Below are 6,503 nucleotides of genomic sequence, written 5' to 3'. Positions count from 1 at the left end.
ATGAAACAATGGATATCACTTAGAAAATACGCCTAATAAGCATTTATATGGTTAACAAATTGAGTAATTCGTAGAAGTAACTTGAAACAGAGTGACACTCGCACTTTTATTGAGATTTACTTATAAATCTACCTAAAGTTCTCTAAAAGCCTTGGAATCAGGAAAGGATAAAATCCAGAGCAGAAGCACCTTAAGGAAAAATATGTTAGCACACTGCATGCATGGGTAAAGAATTTGGGCAACGACAACTCATCTTGCTCACTACGGCCCATAATTTGACAACACCTAGAAAAACACATTTTGTATTCGGAGTCAACAAAAGAATTACTACAAAATATTAATAAAACAAATCAAAAAGATCTTATTAGCCCCACACCTCATTATCCTAGGCAGCTTGTTTCTGCGAGCTATATCCATTACAAGTGGCCAATACTCTGATGCCCTGGAGTTAATTTCATCTGAAGACCACAAGAATTCAACATTTAAAAAGAAACACAATAAATCTAAATGTAGAGCCACAGTATATGAATAAACAAAGTGAATGAAAAAAGTATGTTAGAACTTAGATCTGAAAACAAATGCAGCAAACAACATAAATTTATTGAAAGGGAAATATGCATATAACAATTGTTTAAAAAACAATAAAATCAATAAAATAACTACGAAAAAGCTAAAACTTTGAAGTCAAATAATCAGAAAAAAGTTAAATTGTCAAATTTCAATATGTTATGATGTGTTAGGAATAAATAAACAAACCCATAATTAGCTTTTCTGTATAAATCAAATCCATCAAAGAGTTGATTCAATTCTGAGATTCAATCCCTACATCTACAGAGAAATCAATATAAGAGGACTATAAAATTTTGAAGGAAAAAACTTAAAGATTCTAAAAAAGAAAAAAGAAACAAAGAAAAAGAACAAGTAGAATACCAGAGCAATGTGCATTCTGCCAGAAGGCTCGAAGCCATCATAGCAAATGGGTTCAGGTTTATGATTTAGAAGATTTAGCAGTTCATCCTCTTGAATACATTATTCCCCCACACTTCTTATAATCTTGAACTTTTCTTCTAAACTCATCCTGAAACAATGATTTCAAAATATATAAATATATTTACTCGATTTCCATCTATAAAGAAATAGAAAAACAAAAAATTACAACGAAAATGACTCACTGTGGAGTTGAAGAGGAGGAGGGAGGTTGAGAATCGACGAAGAGAGACTGCATGCCGGAAGACGGTGGGTTCTGATCCGCAGAAGATTGGTCCGCCATCGGTTCAGAGAGTACTGCAACGGCGTTGGCAAAGGGTTTACAATACAAAGTTGTGATGTCAAAAAGAGGTAAAAAAAGAAGGAGAAGACAGCGAGGAGAGTGGAGAAGAAAGCTAGAAGGAAGAAACAGAAGACGGTGGATTTTGGGTAAAACAGAAGCGTGAATGGGGAGGGTAAAACAGGGAGGGTAAACTGAAGCGGCAGCTAATCTGGGCAAAAGAGAGGGATTAGAAATCGGTGGTTTTCACCGATTAGGAAAGTAATGTATTACACGCGTATTAGCAATACATTGAACCAAACGACGGAATAAAGAGGGATTAGGTAGGGCCCACCGATTAGAGGTGTATTGGCTATGCCAATACATCCAACCAAACATGCTGTTAGGGTTCGTTTGTTTGCATGTAAAATATTTTTCGTAAAACATTTTTATTGTTTTACGATGTTTGTTTGGTGAAAAATGAATTACTAAAGGAAATCGTTATTCAAAAAAAAAAGGTTAAATCAAGGTCTTTTTAAGGAAAATATCTTACCAATTTTTTTCTCGTAATAAAATTTTCAAACTGATAAGGCTCTGCTCACTGTCGAAGAAACAAAACAAGAAGCTTTCAAAGCAATAGAGGAGATGCTCTCTTCACTGCCAAAGAAAACAGCCCCTTATATTTTAATTTTATATTTTTACGATTTAATCCTTGTAATCCAAATTTTAATAGTCTACAATTTAATTCCTCAAAAACAAATTTTCTTATTCTAGAGTTCCGTCCTAAAGCTTATTTCGTATAGTTTTGCAAAACAGTCTTTTTTTCTTAATTTTCCAGATTTTATAATTTTGTCCTTATAACTAAAATTGTCAAAATTTCCAAAAATTAGTTCTTGATTTTTGAATAGTTAAACTCTCATATTCTATTTTTGAAAATTGTAAATTCTCAAATAATGTAAATTAGTCCTAAAACTCAAGTTTTGAAATATTTATAATTTAAACCCTATAGTTTAAAACTTTACTATTTTATGCTCAACTTTCCAACTTTTCATATTTCATAATCATATAATATAGTTACTACATCAATGTTTCATATTTCACTACTCAAACCCTTAGAATTCAAAATTTTAGAATTTGGTCCTTACTTCAATTTTTATCAAATTAAATCATTTTTCAACTTACTCATCCAAATAACATTCAAAACAACTATCTACTAGTTTCGACTTAATTAAACATAAATTTATATTCCCTAATGTACGAACTTAACAATTAAGCTTAATTAAGTAAATTAAGATTAATTAAAACTGAAACATGATTACTTAAAATATAATTAAGTTTTATGAAATAAACTCAATTTAAACAATGGAAAAGATAATAAAATCTTAAATGCATATTTGTTTCACTGAAAACAATTTTTAGGAAATATTTTTAGAAAATTTGTCAAATAATTAATAAAAAAATATTTTATATAGATTCATCTAAACACCAAAAAATATAAAATTTTTCAAAAAATAAATTATTTTTTAAAAGTTATTTTCAGTAAAACAAATGAAACCTTAAACCATAAATCATAAATCATAAATCATAAACGATTGACTATTTAACGAGCTATACTTGAAATATATTTTGTTGAGAGAGTCTATCACTTAATAATCAGAAATTATTAAAACCAAGAAAATCGCATCCGACTTAAAACAAAGACACAAATAGCTGTATGCAAATGACAAAAACTAAGAAAACGTAAGACAAACTATCTAAGGCTGCAGCCTTGTGGATGGGTTGGGAAGTCAATATTTTAATGTGCATTTTGACGATGCTTTTGGATGGGTTGATTTTGATTTGATACATAATATATTGTTTTAATTGGGGAAAGGAGAAAAGGGCGAATCTCAGTTTAGGTTGACGCCCAAGTATAAAAGGCCCATTGTATTTTCAGGCTCAGAACCCCAAAGGGAAAATTTTAAGGATAAATTCTACAGATGTTCACCTAATTATTATGCTCACATTTCTATTTTGGTTATCCAATTTTTAATATTTTTAATTTAGGCACTAATATTTGAATTTGTACCTACCTCGATAACCCACCATTAAATTGATAACGAAAAGTCTTTTTCTAACTAGTATAATACATTTAATTCTCAATACCTACATAGAGTTGTAATAGCCCATTTTGCCCGGCCCACTCAAAACAGACCCAACTAATACCCAAAACCCAAATTACACCCGGGCCCATTACAAACCTAGCCTGCTAGCCCAAAAACCAAAAAGTTTAGCAGAAACCCTAGGCATTGCAGCAAACTCGCGCCGCAGCAGTTCCTGCATGTCGCCCCGCATGTCGCGCACGTCGCCGCGCACAACGCTCGCTCCACCTGCAAACAAACCACGAATCACAGCACAACAAGCAAGAGATAGGAGTTTTATTGATTATTATTAGTTTTCGGTATAAAAGGCCAATTGTAAACCGATTTAGGGGGTGAGCAAATTTCTGTATTGAAAATTAAAAATAAAATACAAGGGAAAAGAGATCAGAAAAAAAAACAAAATTTGAAGGTGAATCTCGTGTTTCGATTTTTCTTTCCTTTACTGTTTTTTTTCTTTTATTGGTTGTTTTTCTTTAGAAAATAGACGAAAAGGGGAGGAGTTCTTACCGGTGGCAGCGCCGTCGATGCCCTTCTGCGCCACATCCGAATCGTGGTTGTAATCGGTGGCTGAGGAGACTGGAGTGGCAGAGGAGGGGGGCTGCGGCGCATGTATTGAGGGGTAGAAGGGAAATGATTTTTAGGGTTTTAAAATTGACTTTTATAAGGCATTAAACGATGTCGTTTAGGGCCTGTTTCAGTGGCCCTGAAACGGCGCCGTATGGCCTATACCCGTGCGCAACCTGATCTAACCCGGAGAGGATCCGCGCATTTCTCCAAAATGGGCCATTTGCGCAATTGGTCCCCTTGTTTTTACAGCGTTTTTAAATTGTTTTTTTTATTTCTTTTAAATTCTGCAAAATATTTTATTATTGTTTCAAATTAGTCCAATGTTGTGCGGCGTTTTGGAAGGTTTGGGTAATTTGCGGTTTCAGTCCTCCCCTTGTTGCGCGTGTTTTAGTGTGCTCCCCTTATCGTTTTCCATTTCTGAATTTAGCTTTTAAATTTTGTTGATTTTCAATTAAATCCTTAATTTTCATTTTAAGTTTTTTTTAGTTTATTTTATTAATATTGTTAATATTATTTCTATTACTGTATTATTATTAGTTTATTATTATATGATATATTATTATTATTATCCTACGCATATGTGCGCATATACATATTAATACATGTACATATATATATTGTTTTGTTTTAAAAACGCTTTAAATATATATATTATATACATTATATATTTTATTATTACTTTATTTTTTTCTCAGCTTTATGTACATATGTATGCGCATATATTTGTATTTTATAGTATTTATATATTTTCTATATCTTATAATCTAAACATAATATTTTTTTTATAATATGTATACATATATACTTACATTATTCGACTTTTTTTTTTAAAATATATCTTTCAAATCTTTTTTATAAATACATATATGTCCATATTTTTTATAATTACCAATATATTACGCTTATATTTTTTTGTATTCTTTCATATAAACTTTATATATATATTGTTTTTTATGTTATTTTTATTATTTTTGTATACATATACATATATGCATTAACATTTTATCATATTTTTAAAGAAAATATATTTTGGTTTCGTTAGCATTTAAATCCTCACTTTATAAATTTTCAAAATATTTGGCATTCATGGTTCTCGAGAAAGATCGTGTCTTAACTTACTGGATTGTGATCACTTTTCGATGAATTTAGAAAGCCAAGTATTTATTTTGAAATAAATTCACAATTTCCAAATAAAAGCTTATTCTTGAGAATTCAAAAATGTCGGGTCCTAACTTACTGGTCATGACATTTTATCTTCTCGAAATAAGAATTTTTTTTAAAATCAAAAGATAAACTTAATTTTGAAGATTTAAAAATATTGTGCCCTAACTCACTGGGTGTGATGTTTTATTTCTTTGAAATTAGGATGTCTTATCTTTAATTCATTCGAGTTAAAAGTTTGCTTTTAAAATCTTTTTAAATTTTCGACACCAAGACATTAAATAATCAATTTGGTACCGATTTTGGGCGTTACGAGGGTGCTAACCCTTCCTCGTGCGTAACTGACTCCCGAACCTATTTTCTCGAATTTCGTAGATCAAAATTGTTTTTAAGGTAAGCCGATCACACCTCAATCAAGGATCGGTGGCGACTCCAAATTTTGTGTTTTTAAAGTCGACAACAAATTTTTGTTTTCAAAAAAATGATTTCGACAAGGGTCGAAGCCAAAAAAATTTCTAGGGTGGCCAAAATTAAATTGTAATTTTTACAATAGTAAAAATGTAATTTTTAAAGAATAAAATCAAAATTTTATCATTTTTAGGGGAAAAGTGCAATTTTACCTTTACTAAATTAAAATTTAAAAAATTTTAAAGGGTCAAAATGGAAAAATTTCCATTTTAGGGGGGCCCGGACCCTGCTAGCCCTGTTAGATTCACCCATGTACTCACATATTCTATTAATTTGATTCTAATTTTAAATAATTTAATAAATTTAACCCTTCACATTTGTAAATTCTACCAATTTAATCATCAAATTTCTTAACCAAAGTTTTCATCTTTTAAAATAGATGCATTCCACGTCTATTAATTTGTAAAATTAAAAAATGAAAGAAAAAACTTCTCTCAACTGCGAGTTGTTTTTCGAGTCAATTCCTAATGTCAATGAGTTTATCTTGAAATTTTCTTTTCCTTTCTTTTTTCTTAATATAATATTTTACAACCCTTTAATAAATTTATTTTTTAAATTTTTTTATCATTATTTGTTTTTAATTTTTAAATCCATGATAAGCAACATGTATCACTAATAATTTGATTTAGTGTCAAATCATTTACCAAATTAATTAAAAACTAAAATTATGCTAGTCAGGGTGAAAAATATTTTTAAAAATATTAAATTATTTATATAACTTTATTATATATTAAAATTTTAAAATTTATATTTTCTATTATTTTTAATGGTATTTAGTTAAATTTTAACTCTAAGTTCTTAAAAATACAAACAAAAAGGGTTATAGACGGAATAGGATAATTTCAACCATAAAAAAATAATTAATAGATGTGAATTGCTTTTGTTTTAAAACTGAAAACTTTTATTAGGAAGTTTAAGAA

At 29.7% G+C, this 6,503-nt stretch overlaps 2 long non-coding RNA genes across 2 annotated transcripts; both read right to left on the bottom strand.

Moving 5' to 3' along the window:
* LOC121220246 (uncharacterized) lies at positions 1 to 1,032 on the bottom strand. The gene is made up of 3 exons (XR_005917421.1): positions 931 to 1,032; positions 377 to 458; positions 1 to 285 (listed from the first exon to the last, which is right to left on the bottom strand). It is a non-coding gene; the product is annotated as an uncharacterized lncRNA (long non-coding RNA).
* Positions 1,033 to 3,354: 2,322 nt separating this feature from the next.
* LOC107915701 (uncharacterized) lies at positions 3,355 to 4,338 on the bottom strand. The gene is made up of 2 exons (XR_001689261.2): positions 3,895 to 4,338; positions 3,355 to 3,615 (listed from the first exon to the last, which is right to left on the bottom strand). It is a non-coding gene; the product is annotated as an uncharacterized lncRNA (long non-coding RNA).
* Between the last annotated feature and the right edge of the window lie 2,165 nt (positions 4,339 to 6,503).

The sequence above is a fragment of the Gossypium hirsutum genome, chromosome D08 (genome assembly GCF_007990345.1).
Source record: "Gossypium hirsutum isolate 1008001.06 chromosome D08, Gossypium_hirsutum_v2.1, whole genome shotgun sequence".
Classification (NCBI taxonomy): Eukaryota; Viridiplantae; Streptophyta; class Magnoliopsida; order Malvales; family Malvaceae; genus Gossypium; species Gossypium hirsutum.
The sequence above is the reverse complement of the archived record's forward strand: the minus strand, read 5'-3'. Positions and strand labels throughout refer to the sequence as shown.